Source organism: Watersipora subatra, chromosome 7 (genome assembly GCF_963576615.1).
Source record: "Watersipora subatra chromosome 7, tzWatSuba1.1, whole genome shotgun sequence".
Taxonomy (NCBI): Eukaryota; Metazoa; Bryozoa; class Gymnolaemata; order Cheilostomatida; family Watersiporidae; genus Watersipora; species Watersipora subatra.
Window position 1 is genome coordinate 53,807,399 of NC_088714.1, and position 25,215 is coordinate 53,832,613.

The following is a 25,215-nucleotide window of genomic DNA, read 5'->3' on the forward strand; positions in this document are numbered from 1 at the left end:
CTCTAACTGCCATGTAAACAACATGGACAGAAACCTTGAAAAATCTTGAAACATAAAATTGAAGTAAAATAAACATCTAGCATATACCGAGTAAGAAGATGCAGAGATTTGGAAAGATCATTCATTGGAATAATTATGCTAGAACTCGGATATAGATTTTTTATAAGTCAAAATGCTTTTTTGCAACAAAAATAAATCCTTTTTGATATATCTTGGACTAGATTATAATAAATGTGCTTTGTCTAAAAATCTTACTTGTAAGATACTCCAAAAGAGGAAATACAGACATTTATTAGCATCACTGATGCTTTCAATAATTATACTAGATTGAATAGTACAAATCCTCAATTCAACAAAATCTACTTTTGTTTATACATCTTTCACGACTCTGTCAAGATTTGCAGTTCTAAATTTGTAATTTAAAATTCAATACTAGCTTTCTTTAAGGCACATATTTGTATTGTAATTTATATGTGTGTTGATGATTATTACTCTCATGATAAAAAAATCTAATAAAGCGCATGTACATAATTATGAATTGACATGAAATCAACCTAAAAGCAACAGAAATATGCAACTAAACTTACTAAATTGCAAAAATGGAACCACTGTTAAGCCTAAAAAGATTTAGTATCAATGAATAGCTTTGGTTTGTAAGTTGTCTGTTCTTGAGCTAAATTTAAGCTAACAATTTTATAAGTTTTACAATGTGGTTATGTGATATATATATATATATATATATATATATATATATATATGTATATATATACATATATACATATATATATGTATATATATATATATATATATATATATATATACATATATATATATCACATAACCACATTGTAATAATAGACACTGCCAGAGATTAGTGCTGGCTGTACAAATTAAAGGTTCAAGTAAGAGGATATGCAGACTGATATCTTGTTTTTAAACCTTTGAACCCTGGCTGTCAATGTCAATGTGTGTTAGTTGTCGATTTGGGCAATTGGTCAATTTGGGCAAACATACGTTCATCATCGTTCCATGAGTCCAAATAAAATAGCAAATTATACATGTAGCTGGTTGCATCACATATCATAAAATTGCACATTTTATCATAGATTGCATCACAATCAACTTGATATATACTATGCATGCATTGTATATATCAAGTTTTGCCACCATACGCTGCATGGCAAAACTTGATATATACAATGCATGCATTGTAGATATCAAGTTTGGCCAATATACGCTGTGGCCAAGCATTCCACGCATGCATTGTATATATCAAGTTTGGCCACTATACGCTGTGGCCAAGCATTCCATGCATGCATTGTATATATCAAGTTTGGCCAATATACGCTGTGGCCATGCATTCCATGCATGCATTGTATATATCAAGTTTGGCCACTATACGCTGTGGCCAAGCATTTCATGCATGCATTGTATATATCAAGTTTGGCCACTATACGCTGTGGCCAAGCATTCCATGCATGCATTGTATATATCAAGTTTGGCCAATATACGCTGGGGCCATGCATTCCATGCATGCATTGTATATATCAAATTGATTGTGATGCAAGTGAAAAATTTTATGATACCAGTTTTAGTTTGCTGTTTTATTTTCTGCAGATAATATAATCCCATTGTTGCAGAAAAACTTCTGCTTCACATAATTTATTTTGCTAAACTTGTAACTCTTTGATGTTGTGTAATAATTAGCAGGACTCTCTCTGTTCAACGTATAGCAGGACCCTCTCTGTTCAACGTATATCAAGACCCTCTCTGTTCAACGTATAGCAGGACCCTCTCCGTTCAACGTATAGCATGACCCTCTCTGTTCAACATATAACAGGACCCTCTCTGTTCAACTCATAGCAGGACCCTTTCTGTTCAAAGTATAGCAGGACCCTCTCTGTTCAACGTATAGCAGGACCCTCTCTGTTCAACGTATATCAGGACCCTCTCTGTTCAACATATAGCAGGACCATCTCTGTTCAACCTATAGCAGGACCCTCTCTGTTCAACATATAACAGGACCCTCTCTGTTCAACGTATAGCAGGACCCTCTTTGTTCTAAGTATCAACGTAACAAGCAGTCTCACACTGACCAACTATTTAAAAATTCCATTAAAGCTCTGTTTTACTGGCCTTAATTAACTATCAACATAGGTTTTTTGCTCTGCATTGTAGATCTCTTCTAATCTATTAAAATATGTTCAACATTGTGATGGTACAACTCATGCGTTATCAATGAAAAGTGCCCATTCAACCACCTTCAAATAATTTATCCACAAATCCCCAAATTTACAAGAAAATGGAGTAGCAGTGATATTGGAATGTCATTGTGACCCAAACTCATTGACTTGGCAGTAATCTAAGAGGTCAATAGTGACTTATCTGCCGCTCTTCCACAAATTGGGAACTTCAACAGTTTCTGAAGGTTATTCTTAGAACCCATTTGTAAAAATGACAATGCTTGTGATTTGACAAGAAACTGCATGTGTGACATTACTGTTGTCAACCCTTGAACTATGCACAAAATTATTTTAGAAAAAGGAAAATGTGACAATGAACATGTATGTATAATGTTTAGTGTGTTTTGATGGTGTTAGAACAACCACAAAAATCCAGAGATTAGGTACATAAGCGAAAAGTTTAAAAACGCTATCGGACTGAACTGCAGTAAATTCTATCAAAATTATAATATAATAATATATGATAGAGTGTACATATCAAATTATACACTCAAAAATCTGCCTATTTTAAGGATTTTAGAAAATGGTTCTTTTTGGGACTTGTGAAGGTCAATTAAATTACAATTGATATATACATGTATAAGAATATTAAATACCAAATAGTCAATGTTAGTTACCCATATATATATTGTTTACCCATGTATATATACAATGTAAATATGTTTAGAGAACTTTGACTATTGGATAGTATATTATACACATATATCAATTGTTATTTGATAGCCCTTAAAAAGTCCCAATAAAAAGTGTTTTTCAAAATCCCCACTAAAAGTAAATTTCTGGGTATATATATATATACCCAGAAAATATATATATATACATATATATATATATATATACATTTTATTAAATAATTTAGTCTTACATTGTAGTATATTATAGTAGACTTTACTATATTAATTTACATTGAATTATATAGTGTTGCAGTATTTTGTTCTATCTTATCCGGTACTATATTATATTTTATTGTATTATGATATTTTATATGATACTCTTTTATATTTACATAACTTTTTTGAACAAAAAACTAAACTGTAAGAATATAACACCAAAAGATTTTAGTAAAACTAAGATAGTGTAGCAATTAATTAAAGTAAGCCAAAGGGCTTGTCATGAACCACCCGTCTTACATGTAGTTCATTTGACAAGCTTCTTCAATTTGACTAGCCAATGAGAAGTCAACACTTTGTAAGAATATAAAGTTTTGAAATAAGCTATGTTCATACTCCAAGCAAGAGCTGATAGATTGAGATCACATTTGATGCAGGTAAAGTTTATTGAAGCTGCACTAAAGTGAAACTAACTTTTGATATAATGAGCACCCACTTTGTTATTTTATTTGGTAAAATCATAATTTATTAGTCAGTCATACTTTATCGTTACAGCACTCATTGTAGAATATATGTTACTCTGTTCATTTCTTAATATTATCATTTTAATAATACAATAAATAACTAATAACTAGGCATCTAGCTTCTTATAAACTAAACAAAACTTGTTTTTTACCCTATTTTGGAGTATTTAACTGTTTGCAAAGAGTTTTTGGCATTGTTAAAGTAAAGACAATTACATTTTTTTGATTAGTATAGCACTTTGCTGTCACTTATTTGCTCAATTTATTCTTTAACTTTAGGAGTTTTTTTAGAACTTGTATTATACTGATTATAGTAATTATACTTCTTCTTCAGCCAGTTTGTAGCCTAAATCAAAAGTTTCAACTACTCTACTCCTCATTAAAGTATTGATATAAATTTTATAGCAGTAACTGAATCAAATGTCGCAAAACATTTAAACCAAGTAAAATAATGTTCAATTTAAATTAATACTCACAACAAGCTTAAACAAAAAAAACGTTAGTTTTGTATTCATTCTATTTTTGTGTTTTTTATTAATAAAATCAAAGAATATTTTTCTGTTTTGTTTTTTATAAAGATCAATCATTAACATCCAATTTCAACTCAGTCATTGTTATAACAAGTTTTGCTTGCTTCTCTAACACGTAATTTTTCATAAAATCTTTTTACAGAGTTTAAAATTGAAGAAGAAAATTCAGCTTGTTATACAATTAGACTTACAGTAACTTGAGCCGTAATGCAAAGTAAATAACACAAAAATGTTTTCCAATTTTAAATAAATTATGTATATACACAATCATATCTGTTGTCTTTTATATTGAACCGATTTTTGTGTATTTGCTTGATTATTGAAAGTTCAGTGCAATATTCTATTTTGGCAAATAACCTTTGATGAAATCACTAACAGTTGCTGTGATAAATTTGTTATTATAAAAAATTGGTTTCTTAATAAATTTTTAAAGCCGTAAATCAATATTTTGTATTTGCTAAGTTAAATGTGAGCTTACCAAATGTTTCTGTTTTTTATCATTTGCAAATGTTTTTAATGTTTGAGGCAATCGTGCTGCCAGGAGTTTCAAAATTAAAACTGATAAAACTTAATTGCGGTTAAAATGCTCAGATCAAGCAAAAACACAAATATGACATTTATGGTTCCAAAGAATTAGACGATCTCAAACATCAAAAACCAGCGTAAATGATAAAAAACTACCGATACTTTCAGATAAGATCTACCAAAATTGTATGTGAGTTCATCTTTAAATGAGGATTAGATGTAAAGCGTATGAGCAAACTAAAACAAGCCATTTATAAAACCTTGATAATTCATTAAAACATTATAACACTAACAAAAAGCTATACCATAGCTAAATTGACTCAGTAAGTTTGTTTTATGATATACAAATTTCCTTATGTGCATGTTTTGGTCTCAGGCTGTGCGGTCATAGAGAGATGTTAGTTGATATAAGGAAGTAGAAAGTGGGCTGAATTACAGGAATTGTCTAACTAGAAAATTACTGAAACATTATTTTATTCTTCTGTCATGTTATTATTGCTAGACTAGTTGGTTTTTTTTGTTCTCACATTTACTAGTAGTCTTGGTAGTTCGGGTCACTGTGAGAGATTGTCATGAGCAATCAGTATGTTCATGATTCATTTGTGAAGTGGCATGGCAGTTGAGTGGTCTAGGGGCTACCGCATCAATTGGTGAAATGGAATGTCCCAGTTCAGTTCCTGCGCAAGGGAATTGTTTTCCTAACGCTCTTAGCGTGGCTTCGGACAGACGGACATATAGACGGACAAAGACAAGTAACACTGCAACTTCAATGCAGTAGCCAATATCAACTATCGCAATGATAACAGCATGTGATGTCATTTTGAATGTATTTTTTCGGATCATTGTAACTGAGATAAAGTTTTATGGATTTTAATCTTGACACATTCTGGCAGTTAGAGCTCCTTAAACATGAAAAGTTATTGTAAATGATAAAAAATACCGCTGCTTTCTGATAAAATCTAATAAAATCTTAGGGAACTTCATCTTTAAAAAAGAAAATTTTTACTAAATTTGGTCAAAAGTTATTGAAGCTGTTAGATACTACTTTCATGAAGTATATTTCTTCATTTTAAGCACTCTGACAGCTTAGAATCAGACAGTTATAACGAAGGTGGCTCAACAGTACTTTCAGCCAATTTTCAAGTGTTCAAAAAATTCCATTCCCTTGCTAACTTTTATCGGCAACGCTTTTCAGCTGTATGCTTTCTGATTGTCACACTTTTATTAAAGTTTAAGCTTATCATATGTGCTTGGCGTCTGTTGTTAGTTCCCAAAGGCTTATCAACTGGTTATCAGCAACTAGGACTATCACATTTGAGTAGTATATAGAGAGCAGATCTACACATAAAAGTGACGGATCCAGCGGGGGGATAGAAAAAGGGGGTTGTGAATTAAATTGGCTAGGGGTGTAGATTGAATCGTGTGGAGTTGAATGAGATGTTGGGGTTTGGGGGGAAATTGTGGTGTAGAGTAGGGGGTTGAATTCGAGGGGTTACGGATCCGCTCCTGGCGTAATCGGCGGATTATCTGTGGATGAGTAATCGGATTAGCGGGGGATGAGTCATCCGATTGAACGCGGATTATCGCGGGATTAGTCGGGGGAATCGTCGCGGATGAGTCGGGCGAATCGTCGCCGATTATCGGTGGAATAGTGGGGGTGAATATCTGGGACATCGAGGGCTGGATGGTTTTCCGGAGTGGATCTCGCGGATTATCGAGGAGAGCGAGAGATTACCTAGCGGATGAGTGAGGGGGTTAATATCTGGGACACCGAGGGGTTGATTTTCCGGAGATTGTTATATATTTGAAACATTGAATATATATGAGAAAGTGTTTATGTACAAAGTTATTTTTTGAAGATTTGATGATTTTGTAATGTTGAAGCTCTTGAATGGTTAAGAATTTTAAGGAATTTTATTTTTCGAATTTTTTTTTTTGTATTTTTTTGTATGTAAGATTGAAATTTGTTGGAGAAATTAATATGTTGAATGAAAGATCAGTTTTATTACAAAATTATTCACTTTAAAAGATATATTTATACTACATCGTAGTATTCGCGAGTATTGTGAGATGTTACTAGCCCCTTGTATATAATGATACCCGGATAATTCTCTTTCAACGAAAGGGCATATCTCGAAGGCATCGTCTTCATAAATTCTGAAATTATCCATCACTGTTATGGATCCACTACTTTTTTAAAGATAATGTATAAATTGATGAAGTATTATTAGTTAGTGTTGATTGTTACTGAAGCTTCTGAGGAGTCAACTTCCAATAGTATGAATATCGACAATATTTCTGAAAGAACTCCCCAATTGAATATGAAACAAAGACAGTGTAGAAGACCAACCAAGTCTAGATTGAACAGAACTACGTCATTACGTAGATCATCAAAAAAAAGTTCGGTAGTAAAGCGGTTATTCGAATCCAAGGAAAATTATATGGAAGGAGATGAGAAAATTACGTCACCTATTGCAACAGTTTTTAAATCCGAGGAAATGCAAGAACCATGGAAATGGATTGATCTAAAAGTTTTGGATATTCCAGCTTCGTTAGAAGTAATACAAGCAAATAAGTCTGAAGAAAATGACAGATTGCGTTGCAATTCTTCGTTGAACGTAAGGGAGAGCGTGTGGCATTATGTTCGATCATCGAACCTCAAAAGTATAACATTCCCTCATCATTTCAATGGTTGACACCAGCTCTCATGATATTGGATCGAAGTGAGATTTACATGAACTCTAAGTCTTCATCAGGATTAAAACTTTTCACGATTGACGGAGCGTGCAATCTGAAGGAATTCAGAGAGAAATTAAACAAAGATTATAAACTCTGTATATCAAGACAGTAATTAGTTAAGGAAATGTTATTATGATTAAATTTTATATAGTTTATTTGATGATATATCATAGGAATTTAAACTTACTATCAATGGATATATTATTGAATAAAGGTTTTGTATATAAAAATGCTAAAACATAATATAAAAAAAGACTATTGAATATTGAATATCATTCAACCCCAATTTTCTTCTTCTTTCATTGATGAAAGAGAATGAACTGTCTACAATCAAAACATACATTATTTTTAGTGAGATATAGTAAAAGTAAGACATACAGACAGATTAGATCATTCATTCAAACTAAAAAACAAATATAATGTAATACTTACTGAAGAAGAAGATCCATCTTTTTTCTGAATGGAATCTTCCTGTTGAGATACGGGAGCCTGCAATTGCAATGATTACAGTCAGGATGGTTTACTATAACCTTGTTGAGATAGTAGACTCTACATTCACAATGGACTCCAACTTAAATTGTAAATTTCAATTGCATTACTCATCGAATCATAGAATGATATGCAAGATGTAATGCAGACAGAATAGGATATGCATTCAACTAGAGTAGGACATACAGACAATAAGAAAAACAAATATGTTACATCACATAGTCAGACTAGGACACACAGACAGAGGAGGATATTCAGTTAAAACAAAGAAATAAATATAATGTGCTACTTACTGAAGATTCAAATTTATAAACCCTTCTCCGAAAAGGTCTATATTTAGTTCGCTGATACCCAGGATCCTACAATTGCAATGATTATAGTCAGAGTAGAATACGCAGACAAATTAAAACACAGTCAGGTCTTACTTTGAATTTCAATTCCAACACCTTTTGTTTTAAAGTGAAGTTATACAAATATTAATTACTGTTTTCACAGACTGTTACTCATTTTAACATTCCTACATACCAATTGGAGTGAATTTTGTTGAATGTATTTGATCTTTAGTTACATGTTTTATTATTATACAACGATATTAGACGAAATAAATATAATGTAATACTTACTTTTAAAGTCAATGTAACATCGAAGTTACAAAATAATTCTTCTCTTTGTCGCTGCATGACCAATGATTTCTACAATAATTTCCAAATTACTTTGTATAATTTAATTGTTTCATTTAAGCAAACCCTATAATTCGAAATATATTTAATATGTAGTTTATATTCTCAAGTTTCCTTTAACCCTTTCACTGCCGAGCATGTACAAATTTGGGTATTTGCCAAGTACCAGCCATTTTACCGAAAATTGCCGATATTGCTTCATGATATGTAAACAGTATTTTTTCCAATTTCAATCTCTATTCAGAACAATTTTGTTACATATTTTAATTTGCTAACATTGTAGCCATCATTGCTATGCAAAAATTCAACGAATCTATACTTTGTGCGATGATAAAGCTGTGTGATGCTATGATCGATGCGAAGCTAAAACGATCTTCCGTGTTTCTTACTCTCACAAAATTATTACTTTCACTACTCTCAGAGACAGTGCTGCTGCTTTAACTATCTGTATAATCACGAAAATCTGAATCTGAAATGGCTATAATGCCATCAACATTACTAATTACCTGTTTTCTGACTCGCGCGCGGTAATTAATGAACTCACACAAAAATGTTCGTTATAAAATTAGAAGTTCTCTAACAAAAGTTTGAAATTGATTCGTTACTTTAGGTTAATTTTATAGACAAATCTTCAGACAACACTGTCAATTTCATAAAAGTCTGAAAGACCGTGGGTTATGCTGTCAACGAATAATAAAATGAGGTAACTACGCAATGGCTGGGAAAGTCGCATTAATGTGTCTACGGCAGTCGTCCCACGAAAACGCATTTATGCGTCTACGGCAGTGAAAGGGTTAATCAAAAATATAATTTAGTAAAATATTATAATGTAATACTTACTTTCTTTTGAAGCTTGATCTTGTTTCGAAAAGCCTTCTGTTTTTCAGGATCTACCTCTCTACCCCAAGGGCAGTAGCCCCATATCTCCACACACGTGTCGATGCAATTTGTCTGAGTTAGGGGTCTATCCACGTTTTTGTCTCGAGCACACATTGTAAACTATTATAAATAAAATGAGATGAAAAACTTATTCTTTCTCGTTGCTTATATAGTAAGTAGAAGCAATGTTATGGTTCATTAAATTTGTGTAATTTATGTTCACGAAATTGTAAAATCAGCTAAACAGTTTTCGCGAAATTCACTTTCGCGAAATTCAATTTCGCGAAAGTTGACTATATAATATATATGTGTAATTTCGCGAAATCCAATTTCGCGAAATCCAATTTCGCGAAATTCACTTTCGCGAAATTCAATTTCGCGAAAGTTGACTATATAATATATATAATGTGTAATTTCGCGAAATTCACTTTCGCGAAATTTCGCGAAAGTTGACTATATAATATATATATAATGTGTAATTTCGCGAAATCCAATTTCGCGAAAGTTGACTATATAATATATATAATGTGTAATTTCGCGAAATCCAATTTCGCGAAATTCACTTTCGCGAAATTCAATTTCGCGAAAGTTGACTATATAGTATATATAATGTGTAAGTTCGCGAAATTCACTTTCGCGAAATTCAATTTCGCGAAAGATGACTATATAATATATATATAATGTGTAATTTCGCGAAATTCACTTTCGCGAAATTCAATTTCGCGAAAATCTGTTTACTATTTTCGCTTCATTGATTCTGTTGGATACGCCACTATTCTTCAATACTCTGTATAAGAAGTTTGCTCAGTGTAATTTTCCTTTTCATCACTTAGTCCTGCTCCTGATGCCTACTTATATACAGATTGAGATTTTGGGGCAATCGAGCGTTGATACCATAAGGCTTGTATGCTTCAGCTAGAATTCTGTTAGCCGGCTACTCGCGATTAAGTTCGTTGAGTGTCGCTGTGTTCAGGCTGTCGTGTGGACAAGCGCCTTGGCAATCGACCTGAGTGTTTTCCTAGGCTTGCCTATGGAATTCTCCTGTTTGGTTTGGCTTAACCATTCCATAACAGTCTCTTGCCCAGTAAATAGAGGGATGAGCAAAAAAAAAGAAGGCCCAATGGACAGATGGAGGAATTGTACTAAGGTAGGTATAGGTAAGTATTCGTTTTGAAGAGAATATAAAGAAAATGAATATATGTATTGTTTTGAATAAATGTAGTATGTATCATTTATTCTCTCAAAGATTGATGAATGATAACAGGGTTCTCTTTACCAAAAGTATTTTGTCATGATTTTATCGAAAGATCGTGTATTATATATCACTTCACAGTCTTTTCCATATTTTGAAGATATCAGTTAGAATGTGATGCTAGCAAGTCTACTAGTTTAATTTAATTAAAGGATCCATGGGTGCTTTAATGCTTTATGGAATAATTCTCAATATACTGATTACTCATGATGATCTCTCACAGTGCAATCAGGAGTGTTAATAAAGTACTGAGAATAAGTATATGTACAATTATTATAAAGTGTAGTAAGAGATCATCAGGTGTGTTAATAAAGTACAGAGAATAAGTATGTGTACAATTATTATAAAGTGTAGTAAGAGATCATCAGGAGTGTTAATAAAGTACTGAGAATAAGTATGTGTACAATTATTATAAAGTGCTGTAAGAGTTCATTAAGAGTGTTAATAAAGTACAGATATTAAGTATATGTACAATTATTATAAAGTGCTGTAAGAGATCATTAGGGGTGTTAATAAAGTACAGAGAATAAGTATATGTACAATTATTATAAAGTGCTGTAAGAGATCATCAGGTGTGTTAACAAAGTACAGATAATAAGTATGTGTACAATTATTATAAAGTGTAGTAAGAGATCATCAAGAGTGTTAATAAAGTACAGAGAATAAATATGTGTACAATTATTCTAAATTGCTGTAAGAGATCATCAGGAGTGTTAATAAAGTACTGAGAATAAGTATATGTACAATTATTATAAAGTGCTGTAAGAGAACATCAAGAGTGTTAATAAAGTACTGAGAATAAGTATATGTACAATTATTATAAAGTCCTGTAAGAGATCATCAGGAGTGTTAATAAAGTACAGAGAATAAGTATATGTACAATTATTATAAAGTGCTGTAAGAGATCATCAAGAGTGTTAATAAAGTACAGAGAATAAGTATATGTACAATTATTATAAAGTGCTGTAAGAGATCATCAGGAGTGTTAATAAAGTACAGAGAATAAGTATATGTACAATTATTATAAAATGTAGTAAAAGACCATCAAGAGTGTTAATAAAATACAGAGAATAAGTATGTGTACAATTATTATAAAGTGTAGTAAGAGATCATCAAGAGTGTTAATAAAGTACAGAGAATAAGTATGTGTACAATTATTCTAAAGTGCTGTAAAAGATCATCAGGAGTGTTAATAAAGTACTGAGAATAAGTATGTGTACAATTATTATAAAGTGCTGTAAGAGAACATCAGAAGTATTAATAAAGTACAGAGAATAAGTATATGTACAATTATTATAAAGTGATGTAAGAGATCATCAAGAGTGTTAATAAAGTACAGAGAATAAGTATATGTACAATTATTATAAAGTGCTGTCAGAGATCATTAGGAGTGTTAATAAAGTACAGAGAATAAGTATATGTACAATTATTATAAAGTGTATTAAGAGATCATCAAGAGTGTTAATAAAGTACAGAGAATAAGTATATGTACAATTATTATAAAGTGCTGTAAGAGATCATCAGGAGTGTTAATAAAGTACAGAGAATAAGTATATGTACAATTATTATAAAGTACTGTAAGAGATCATCAAGAGTGTTAATAAAGTACTGAGAATAAGTATATGTACAATTATTATAAAGTGCTGTAAGAGATCATCAGGAGTGTTAATAAAGTACTGAGAATAAGTATATGTACAATTAGTATAAAGTGTATTAAGAGATCATCAAGAGTGTTAATAAAGTACAGAGAATAAGTATATGTACAATTATTATAAAGTGTATTAAGAGATCATCAGGAGTGTTAATAAAGTACTGAGAATAAGTATGTGTACAATTATTATAAAGTGCTGTAAGAGATCATCAAGAGTGTTAATAAAGTACAGAGAATAAGTATATGTACAATTATTATAAAGTACTGTAAGAGATCATTAGGAGTGTTAATAAAGTACTGAGAATAAGTATGTGTACAATTATTATAAAGTGTAGTAAGAGATCATCAAAAGTGTTAATAAAGTACAGAGAATAAGTATATGTACAATTATTCTAAAGTGCTGTCAGAGATCATCAGGAGTGTTAATAAAGTACAGAGAATAAGTATATGTACAATTATTATAAAGTGTAGTAAGAGATCATCAGGAGTGTTATTAAAGTACAGATAATAAGTATATGTACAATTATTATAAAGTGCTGTAAGAGTTCATCAAGAGTGTTAATAAAGTACAGATATTAAGTATATGTACAATTATTATAAAGTGCTGTAAGAGATCATCAAGAGTGTTAATAAAGTACTGAGAATAAGTATATGTACAATTATTATAAAGTGCTGTAAGAGATCATCAGGTGTGGTAAAAAAGTACAGAGAATAAGTATGTGTACAATTATTATAAAGTGTAGTAAAAGTCCATCAAGAGTGTTAATAAAATACAGAGAATAAGTATGTGTACAATTATTATAAAGTGTAGTAAGAGATCATCAAGAGTGTTAATAAAGTACAGAGAATAAGTATGTGTACAATTATTCTAAAGTGCTGTAAAAGATCATCAGGAGTGTTAATAAAGTACTGAGAATAAGTATGTGTACAATTATTATAAAGTGCTGTAAGAGATCATCAGGAGTATTAATAAAGTACAGAGAATAAGTATATGTACAATTATTATAAAGTGCTGTAAAAGATCATCAAGAGTGTTAATAAAGTACAGAGAATAAGTATATGTACAATTATTATAAAGTGCTGTCAGAGATCATCAGGAGTGTTAATAAAGTACAGAGAATAAGTATATGTACAATTATTATAAAGTGTAGTAAGAGATCATCAGGAGTGTTATTAAAGTACAGATAATAAGTATATGTACAATTATTATAAAGTGCTGTAAGAGTTCATCAAGAGTGTTAATAAAGTACAGATATTAAGTATATGTACAATTATTATAAAGTGCTGTAAGAGATCATCAGGAGTGTTAATAAAGTACAGAGAATAAGTATATGTACAATTATTATAAAGTGTAGTAAGAGATCATTAGGGGTGTTAATAAAGTACAGAGAATAAGTATATGTACAATTATTATAAAGTGCTGTAAGAGATCACCAGGTGTGTTAACAAAGTACAGATAATAAGTATGTGTACAATTATTATAAAGTGTAGTAAGAGATCATCAAGAGTGTTAATAAAGTACAGAGAATAAGTATGTGTACAATTATTATAAAGTGCTGTAAGAGATCACCAGGTGTGTTAACAAAGTACAGATAATAAGTATGTGTACAATTATTATAAAGTGTAGTAAGAGATCATCAGGTGTGTTAATAAAGTACTGAGAATAAGTATATGTACAATTATTATAAAGTGCTGTAAGAGATCATTAGGAGTGTTAATAAAGTACTGAGAATAAGTATTTGTACAATTATTATAAAGTGCTGTAAGAGATCATCAGGTGTGTTAATAAAGTACAGAGAATAAGTATATGTACAATTATTATAAAGTACTGATAAAGATTGTACATGAACATTTTCTTATGTATATATTCAATGTTTCATTTATACTATATTATCTTTATTGTGTCCTATCTACTTGAATATTTTCATATATTTCAAGTTAAACATAAACTATTTTATTTTTGTTGAAACAAAATGATGATGGAAATAATGAATAATACATATAAATATATCTTTTAAAGTGAATAATTTTGTAATAAAACTGATCTTTCATTCAACATATTAATCTCTCCAACAAATTTCAATCTTACATACAAAAAAATACAAAAAAAAAAAACCGAAAATAAATTCCTTAAAATTCTTAACCATTCAAGAGCTTCAACATTACAAAATCATCAAATCTTCAAAAAATAACTTTGTACATAAACACTTTCTCATATATATTCAATGTTTCAAATATATAACAATCTCCGGAAAATCAACCCTTCGGTGTCCCAGATATTAACCCCCTCACTCATCCGCTAGGTAATCTCTCGCTCTCCTCGATAATCCGCGAGATCCACTCCGGAAAACCATCCAGCCCTCGATGTCCCAGATATTCACCCCCACTATTCCACCGATAATCGGCGACGATTCGCCCGACTCATCCGCGATGATTCCCCCGACTAATCCCGCGATAATCCGCGTTCAATCGGATGACTCATCCCCCGCTAATCGGATGACTCATCCACAGATAATCCGCCGATTACGCCAGGAGCGGATCCGTAACCCCTCGAATTCAACCCCCTACTCTACACCACAATTTCCCCCCAAACCCCAACATCTCATTCAACTCCACACGATTCAATCTACACCCCTAGCCAATTTAATTCACAACCCCCTTTTTCTATCCCCCCGCTGGATCCGTCACTTTTATGTGTAGATCTGCTCTCTATATACTACTCATTTGGCTTATCAGTTAATTATCAGTGACTAACCATTTACGTTGTTTGCTTTAAACTTACCATATGAGGTTCATGATAAGGAGGAGTTGAGTCCAGTTTCGTTGGCATTCAAGAGCTATACAAGATGTACGTGACATTAAAATTTGGCATAGAAGTAGTCTTGACCTTGACTGTAACTTTGATTTTAAGCCGAATCATCCGGATAGAGTTATTCGACATACGAATTAGCTCAAAGTCTAGAAGGTCAACTTATACATCCATTTGTAAAAGTCTTATTGTTGAATATACTGAACTGAAAGTTGAAATAGTTAAGAAAACTGTTTGAGCTTCAATATGAACTGGATTAGAATTAAAAATCAACTTACAAAAAAATTAAGTAAATTTTATCAGAAAGTATCAATGTTTTTTTATTATACGCGATTATTTTTATGTTTGAGGTGGGCTGACTGCAAGGATGTTTTAAGATTGCAAGGGCCAAAAGTTAGAATGCTCAGGTCAAGCAAAAAATCAACTATCATATCCATGGTTTCAAAGATACCAAAAGAATAGAGACGTGTAATGCTGTAACTCAAACACAATAGCCATTACCAACTATCACAACGATAACAGTTAGTGACTTTATTTTGCAAGTATTTTTTCTGACCATTTCAGCTGCGATCAAGTTTTATTGATTTTAATCTTGAAACATCTTGCCAGTCAGATCACCTCAAACATCAAAAACAGTCCTAAATGGTTGAAAAACACAAAAAACTTCTGATAAAACTTGCTAAAATGTTGTGCATGTTCATCTTTAAGTGTTGTTAGCAACCAAGTAGGATCTGTGGAAGGTTATGAGTCAGAATTTTAAGTAAAGAAAAATTTATTGAAATCAAGGGCAGAGAAAGTGATTTCAGTTTTTTGTTTCAACTCCATCTTGTTCATTAAAATTGATCTATATTAGTAAATACTACTTTGTCATGATGTCTGTCTGTTAGTCTGCACAAACGCTGTTCCCTGGCTATCCGCCAGCTAGATAAAAATATTTGGTTTCAATACATCATCTGACTATTGAGAACCAACCGATTAAACACCTACCTGCTGCCAGATGTCTGATTGAAAATGAAAGGAATTCAGGCATCGTTAGTCTTACTGCCAGTAGTAAATATTTTAATGTAGCTAGTTTTTCAAACCGTCAGAAACTATTTTCTGTCAGCAATTACTGTCATACAAGATGTCTGTAGCCACAAAAATAGTTAAAAGTTCAATGGTTCGCTCGGAACTTTGGAAAACTTGCATGTACAATTTATTTTTATGAGCTTGTCTGTTACAGGTAAACTAAGAGAACAAACTACCAGCTGCCATTTTTTAATTCAACATGGATTTAAGAATCATTCTCCTTGTCTCTGGTAAGTTTCTGAAACAATGATATTTCATTAAACTTGCGCTATTTGCTACTGTCGTTCTTTATTTAGTTCTAAAAAGATTTCAGCAGATGGAAAATAGCCAGAAGGGAACTAGAAAGTGACCAGCTAGCAATTGCATATACAATTTGTAGTGCCACGAATTAATTGAATAGATTTTTAATTTGTTGGTACCCAGGGTTATGCTAATAAACTAATAGAGTTCATAGCTCTTGTATATTGCAATAGTGAATTTACTAATATGAAGAAAAAGTGGGAAAGATGTGAGAACTAAATAAATCGCACTGAAATGGAAAACGGTGGAACGTATATTGAAATTTTCGAATGCATTACTAGGTGTAACAAAATTATTTTAATTGTTTTTCAATTTTTTGTTTTATAATTATTTTGGAAAATAAAGCTGGCTGACTTATTTACCTTTGTTGATTTAGCTAAAGGATTCCTTCTCCACTCAATGGTAAATTTTCCAGCTTTGGAATGGCACTAGTCAGTGTTTCACAAGTTGATACCTTTAACAAAACAGTCATTAAATAAATAAATAATGGTGCGAGCATTTGTGTTTATGTGTGCAGGAGTGCATGGGTGTGTGAGTGTGTGCAAGAGTGCATGGGTGTGTGAGTGTGTGCAAGAGTGCATGGGTGTGTGAGTGTGTGCAAGAGTGCATGGGTGTGTGAGTGTGTGCAAGAGTGCATGGGTGTGTGAGTGCGTGCAAGAGTGCATGGGTGTGTGAGTGTGTGCAAGAGTGCATGGGTGTGTGAGTGTGTGCAAGAGTGCATGGGTGTGTGAGTGTGTGCAAGAGTGCATGGGTGTGTGAGTGTGTGCAAGAGTGCATGGGTGTGTGAGTGTGTGCAGGAGTGCATGGGTGTGTGAGTGTGTGCAAGAGTGCATGGGTGTGTGAGTGTGTGCAAGAGTGCGTGGGTGTGTGAGTGTGTTTATCTGTGCAGAGGTGCATGGATGCGAGGAGTGTGGATGCATGGATGCATCCATGCATTCATGCATGGATGTGCAGGGGTGAATTGGTGTATGCGCATGTATAAGGGCACATGTGTGTGTGTGTATGTGTGTGTATATGTGCGTGTGCGTGCGTGAACTTGTAAATGCATGCAATTGGGGACTCACACCGGAATTTAACAGACAAATTGGGGACGTTCGGAAATTGGGGACGTCCCCAATCTTTTAACCCCTTTTTTCTTATAAAAAACTAAAAAATATATAGTTTAATCCAACTCCCGACAAAATCTGAGCACTGTCCCCAATTGCCTGCATTTGTACGAGAACATCTGTGAGTGTGGGTGTGTGAAAAAATATGTAAGTCCCCATAAAGTTTGTTAAATTCTCACACACATTTGACTTGTTTCCATTTGTTAGTAGGCAAATATTTTCGGAGTTTTCTTCTCATAGAAACTTTTTACCTAACAATTGGGGACATTATATCTTATTGGGGAGCTAATTTCTACCTTGTAAAAACTCACAATATTTGCGAGTTTCTACAAGAATGAAATTACAAGAGATGAAAACTCACAATATTTGTGAGTGAAAAGTCACAATATTTGTGAGTTTTTTTTAATGTAGCTTCGGAAGCAAATTGAGCGTTTACACTATTTTTGAACTTATGTTTAGCTAAAGGCTATATTTGCTCTTCTGCATTACAAATGTATTTTGTAGTTTAGCATTTGCAAAGTTTTTTTTACATTATAATGTATTTGGTCAGTAGTTATACACGCTCAGCAGACATTTGAAAGTGGGTCTCGTTTGCTTTCTTCAATAGTTCAGGCCTTTAATAATCCTTGAGAGCTTTTGTACTTTTTCAAATATTCTCACATATGCATCCTTCTTCACTTATTAGCTTTCATTTTAGTATGGTTGTAGTTTATACGCAATTAAAAAAAATTGCGCTTTATTATTCAAAAGATTTGTTTGAATTCATTACGTACATTTCTTACATAAGTTATAGCTGCATAAAATCTCAGGTTAATTTCACATAGTCTTAAAAAACTTTCGTTGCTACTAAGAGATCAGAGTCAATTACAAAGATTGACAAGGTAGTATATCTTTTGAGAATGAAATAGCTAGATGGAAAATTCTGCCATACATTTATCGCTCCTCATTGAAAATACTTATTGTTGTTTTAGAAAATATATATATTTCATCAAGTTTATATTGAGTATGTTGACAATACCAATCTTTTTATCTAAAGCTTGATTGTAATTTAACTCCTATGTCCCTATGCTTGCTTTTTATGTATGGCTTGAAAACAATGGAATTATACAAGTTTCAAGTTTAATCAATTGCGGTTATCAATGTGCAAAACTAAGCAGCAGTGCCAAAATTTAATGAATATATTTAATTATTTTTGGCTTTTGGATTTTTGAAAAAGTGCTTGCCATCACCTCACTTGTTCTTTTTACTTTTGTTTATAATAGTTAACTCATGCTGACGCAATGTAAATATGTTGATGACTGGCATTGCTAGCAGTATAAAACGAGATACGGCAACAAAATTAATTCAGTAACGTAATTAAATTTGTTGTCTGTTTATGCCAATCGCTAATGGCCTAATGCTGAGTTATCCTTTGTACATCATACATGTGTAGAATTAATAGTTCCTAAAAGTAAATTAAAAAAGTGTCATAATATGTATATTTATTACTCAACAAAGATTTCATAGACAACTATGGAACTTTTGAACTGAGTTTGAATTAGAAATGAAGTCATGCATAACTTTTAATAGCATAATTATGAAAGTGTGCACATGAGATTGCACATGAAATTGTCCACCGAGCACATGAAATTGGCAAAAAGTTAAGTATACAAAGTTTTTTGTATACTCGCAAACAATAAAAAGATTTTTTGGGGTGTTAAATGGGTATGAAATACTGAACGCAAAAAATCATCGACATGAATGATTTTTTTAATGTTTATTACTACTTCGTTCATGGGAATGCAAAAGATAAAAATTTTTTTAATTTTATTGTAGTATTCATCATATATAATTTTAGCTGGATTTCAGTAATGTATATATGTAAGAGCCTAATACGGTTCAGTGAATGCATGAAACTTTGTTTGCTATACGATACAAAGCCAAATGCGCTTAGCTAACGTCTCAGCAAATAAGCAATGCATACTGAAAATCTATATATAAATATCAGCGTCTTTTTGTCTTTTATTGTATGTTCATTTATAATAAGTATGCATTGTTTTAACATAACAATGCATAACTTACATGACTCTCGCATAAGCTTGATTGATATGCTAAGCAAGAATATTGCAATCAGTAGAGAGCTGTAGTAGGACTGAAACAGGCACAGTATGAATTACACAAATATATAAACAGTACACAGAAATAAATGCAGTACGCAGAAATAAAACAAAGCTTTATTTAAAAACGTCATTTTTATTACCCATGCAAAATCGGGCAATCTGCTTGTTTTATATAAAGCAAGAGAGGCTGCTACCTATTTGTAAAAATTCACAACAATAAAAAATCTAAAGAAGTTAGACCAATATAAAAAAAAACATTTTTTATAATTAAAACACAAAATGAAACCAAAAATTCTGTTGATCACCAAAAAATACCAAATAGTAGATCTATTTGTAGTATTTGTAAATCTATAGTAGATGCTATTTTTAATTTTGTTCCTAAAACTTTGCAATTATTTTTTATAGATTGCATTGTAACAAACTAATTTTAAATATCAATAGCGATAGGGCAATAATTTAATTATGGTGCTATTGTTATTGTGATTCCTAATTTGAAGTAAACAGTATTATGAGAATTATTCTATAGCTGGCCATTGACTACTTCTGTTAGAAAGCTTACCTACATTTTAATGTTTGAAAAACCGACCTTTTAACTTTTTGTTGGTCACAGTTGATTGTTTTTTTAATAGTTACTTTAAAAAACTCTCACAGCATTGGTAAAATTTTCGTGCTATCTGAGATTTATTTGAGCCAACGTGTTATCGCTTCTCAACCTTTGCCTGTCATACATTTAGCCTGTAGTGTCTTGCTTATGATTATGTAACATCGCAGAACCACAAGTTAAATATAGAGAACAAAGAAACTTATTCAGTACTGCTGGTCATCTGTAATAACAAGATTATAACATTGGATGCTTTACACACCAAATCAAAGACAAATAAGATGTTTACTTCCATAAAATTTGTGCTCAATAGCATATACAATTTACAAATATTCAATGAGTTTATTATTTCCCATTTACTCCATTTTATAATATTCTATTGGCACAAGGCTTTATTGTTAATTAAAAACCAAGCAGATGCAGTGAGTGAGACATGTTTTTAATAAAATAGTAGCTTGTAAATTTCACAGACACTGCAAATAATTTGTCAATAATTTACCTAGGCGCGGGATTTTGAACTTCCTTTGCAATATCACCCAGTTAGCCTCAAACAGAACAAATTGTATTTGTTTTGTATTATTGATACTCATGTTCACGTTCAATTTAAATCACATGGTTTTTACTATGCCAATCTTTTTAAGAAAATGCGTACTTATTTGCCAATATAAATAGCTTTCAAAATGCATCAAATTACTGCTCAGGCGCCAAAGAGTAATGTTATATGTTTTAAATAGAGAAAATAAAGTGAACCACCTGTAATAATCAAGCCGGATCATATTTGCAAAATATTACATCTGAATTGATGTTGCACACAAAGATCACTGTTGTCATAAACTATACAGACATAGATCAATGTTGTCAAATATTTCACATGGAAACATCCTATTTGACATTCGCAAGAATTTTTTATAGAATGCAGTGTAGCAAACTAATTTTAGATATCAATAGTGCAATAATTTACTTATTGTTCTATTGTTATTGTGATTGCTAATTTGAACTAATCAGTTTTATGAGAATTATTTTATAACTGGTCATTGACAACTTGGGTTGTAAATTTTATCTACAGTTTCAATGTTTGGAAAACCCATCTAATTGTACTTTGTGTTACTGATAGTTGCTTTTTTTTCCATAATTACTTTGAAAATGTCTCACGGCATTAGTGAAATTTTGATGCTGTTTGCGATTTGTCTGACCCAACATGTTATCGCTTCTCAATCTTTGCCTGTCATACCTTGAGCCTGTAGTGTCTTGCTTATGATTATGTAATATCAAAGAAGCAGGAGTTAAATCTGGAGAACAAAGAAACTTATTCAGTACTGCTGGTCATATACAATAACAAGATTATAACATTCGATGCTTTATACACCAATCAAAGACAAATCAAATGTTTACTCTCATAAAGTTTGCTCTTGCTAGCATATACAATTTACAAATATTCGATGAATTTAGTATTTTCTGTCTACTTTGCTCTACAATATTTTATTCTGCGCAAAGCTTTATGGTTAGCTAAAATGCAAGCAGACTCAGCAAGTGAGACATGTTGTAAATGCTATGGTGGTTTCAAAATCTCCAGACACTGCAAATAGTTTTTAAGAATCTACCCAGGTGCCAGGTTTTAAACTTTATTTGCAACATCACCTAGCTAGCCTCAAACAGGAAATATTACATTTGTTTTGGATTAATGATAGTCATGCTCACGTTCATTTCAGATCACATGATTTTCACTAAGCCCATTTTTTAAGGAAATGCGTACATATTTGCCTATCTAAACAGCTTTCGCAGTGCATCAAATCACTGCATAGTTTCCAAAGAGTTATCACATGCGTCTTAAATAGAAAAATAAAATGAACAAAAGCTAACAATCAACACAAATCATATTTTTAAAATGTTTCATCTAAATTGATGTTGTTCCCATAGACTACTATTATCATACGCTATACTGACATAGGGCAATATTGTCAAATGATTTATTTGATAACATTATGAAAAACAACCTGTAAAATGGAACACAAATTAATTCTTTAATCAGACTATCGAATTTAAAAAGAGTTGAACAGTTATATTTTAAAACAAATATGAAGGATCTTTCTTATGAAACCTTTTTCAATTTCTCAAGAGAAATTTATTATTTTGACAATTTATATGCAATTTAACCATAAGCAACTTATACCAGAAGAAAATTATGATAGACAATAGAATTATATCACCCCCAACTATGGAAGGCTTGAAGTCATGTATTTACTGATTTGCTTTAGTTTTTAATTTAAATCGCAATTGGAAAAATCTTTTAAACTCAAAATGCATGATTCTCAAGGTTGATTGTTGGAATATCACACTCACAAAGTTTTTTTCTTTTGCATCACATTAGATAGTTCGGTTGATGTAACGGCTTGCACAGCAAGAACTCTAATAGTGAGCGATTATTGCTAAGTTGTTTTCTAGTGCCGTTGTTTTTCTAATAATTTTTGTTTAATATCCGTCGTTTTGGTATACTTTCAGTGTTGTTAGAGAATCTCCTGAACCAAGTAAATATTATTATTTTCCACTTATTTTCTGCTAAACATTAAGCAGCAAGGGCCCGGGTAATCATGATGCAACATCAAACAGCAACAAGATCTATTAATAGAACAAAGCAAGTTATGCAATACGGTTACTCGCAGGCAATAATAAGATTATATGGTTTGCGACTTTTACACAGTCTCTCATCCAGAGAAGAAATTTGTTCTCTTAAGATATGCTCTCCATAACATACTACACTGAAAAATATTTAACAGTTTTAATTACAATGCTAATTTTATATGAAGCAAGAGAGGCTGATAATTGCTTATAAAATTCACAATAATAAAAGGTCTGCAGGAATGATACCAATTTGCAAAAATATTTCGGAAAATTTAGATACAAAATTAAACAAAAACTTGTGTTGAGCACCAATAATTACCAACTGGTAGATCCCTTGTTGAAAATTCGCAAAAGCACACTTGCAAAATTGCCTGAAGATCCTTGTCAACTGTTTTTATTACTGCTGACAAAGTTATTACTTTTGGTCTTTTACTCAAGGAAGCTCACGAGCCAAAATTCCTGTTTTGTCAATTTGTAATTTTGTTTAAAAAACTACACAAGTCTTTTTAGAAATTGCATTGTAACAAAATAATTTTTAGATAGCAATAGCAATAGTGCAATAGCCTACTTATTGTTCTATTGGGATCGCTAATTTGAACTAACCTTTTTTTTTAGAAATATTCTATAGCTGGCCGTTGACTACTTTTGTTGGAAAGCTTACATATAGTTTTAAAGATTGGAAAACTCATCTCACTTTACTTTGCGTAGCTCATACATGTATATAGCCACCCCTTTTTATTAATAATTGCTTTGAAAAAGTCTCGCAGCATTGATAAACTTTCTGCGCTGTTTGAGATTTTTCTGAGCCAACATGTTTATCACTGTTGAAACTTTGCCTGTCATACATTGAACATGTCGTGTTCTGCTTATGATTATGTAATATTGAAGTAGCACCAATTAAACTCCGAGAACAAAGAAACTTATTCAATACTGCAATCAGTAAAATTCAGTACTGTTCATGCACAATAACAAGATTATAACATTTTATGCTTGTACACTACATCAAAGACAAATAAGATCCTAAACTCTCATAAAGTTTGTGCTCAATAGCGTATACACTTTTCAAATATTCAATGAATTTAATATTTTCTGTATATTCCATTCTATAATATCCTATTCTGTGCAAGGATTTATGGTTAGCTAGAAACAAAGCAGATTCAGTGAGTAAGACATGTTGTTAATAAAATGGTTGCTTGTAAATCTCACATACACTGCAAATAATTTGTCAAGATTCTACCTAGGCGCAAGATTTTAAACTTTATTTGCAACATCAGATACTCATGCTCACTTCTATTTTATATCACATGGTTTCCACTATGCCCATTTTTTAAAGACATGCGTACATATTTGCCAATCTAAACAGCTTTCACGATCCATCAACTTACTGCACAATTGCCAAAGAGTTATGCCACGCGTCTTGAATCGAAAAAGTAAAGTGAACAACAGTTAACGGTAACGACGAATCACCTTTTCAAAATATTTCATATTATTAGTTGTTGCTCACATAGATGATTATCATCATAAACAATACTGACTTAGTAAAACATGGCCGAAGGTTTCACACTGAAATGTTATACTTAAAATTTTATTAAATACTTAAAGAATTTGATAGTTACTGTCTATTTTTATTTTTAAAAACTTCAATATGAATTAAAAGCCAAACAGGCATAGCAAGTGAAATGTGTGTGAAAGGTTGTATTCTGTTTCACAGGTTCTGAAAATAATCTGGCAAATATCTACTTAGTAGACAGCAATTCACCTTTAGTTGCAATATTGTCTTTTAGCTGTACACAAATTATATTATATTTGTATTGCATTAGTGTTGTTGTCTTGTTTACGTGTGCCAATTATAGGCTCAATAGTTTCTATCATGCTAATATTTGAAACAAATAAATATATTTTATTACACCCAATAATTTTCGTACAAGATTTAGTAAAAATCCCAAACTAATAGGTTATATGGCATACACACCCATGATAATAATTCCGAAACCGAAATGAGGATATGTGTTCAATGAATTTTTTACGGATGAAAGTATAATTAATTAATTCATCAATATTCTAAAAGTAATGGTTGTATTTTAATGAATGGTTTTGATAATATTCGTAGTTATTGAAATAGCATTGAGAAATTTTATGACTGTATGTACAGTTATGATATTTGCTTTATGTTTTCAAACCAATGGCCATACAAGCAAATGTTCATGCACTGATATTTTTACCATCGATTTGGGAAAATCTTATTACAAATGTTTTGAGATTGATGGCGAC

The 25,215-nt window shown here is 31.7% G+C and overlaps 1 long non-coding RNA gene across 1 annotated transcript; it reads right to left on the bottom strand.

Moving 5' to 3' along the window:
• Positions 1 to 7,845: 7,845 nt before the first annotated feature.
• Positions 7,846 to 9,512, bottom strand: LOC137401147 (uncharacterized). Its single transcript, XR_010979291.1, has 4 exons — positions 9,401 to 9,512; positions 8,504 to 8,572; positions 8,174 to 8,239; positions 7,846 to 7,880 (listed from the first exon to the last, which is right to left on the bottom strand). It is a non-coding gene; the product is annotated as an uncharacterized lncRNA (long non-coding RNA).
• Between the last annotated feature and the right edge of the window lie 15,703 nt (positions 9,513 to 25,215).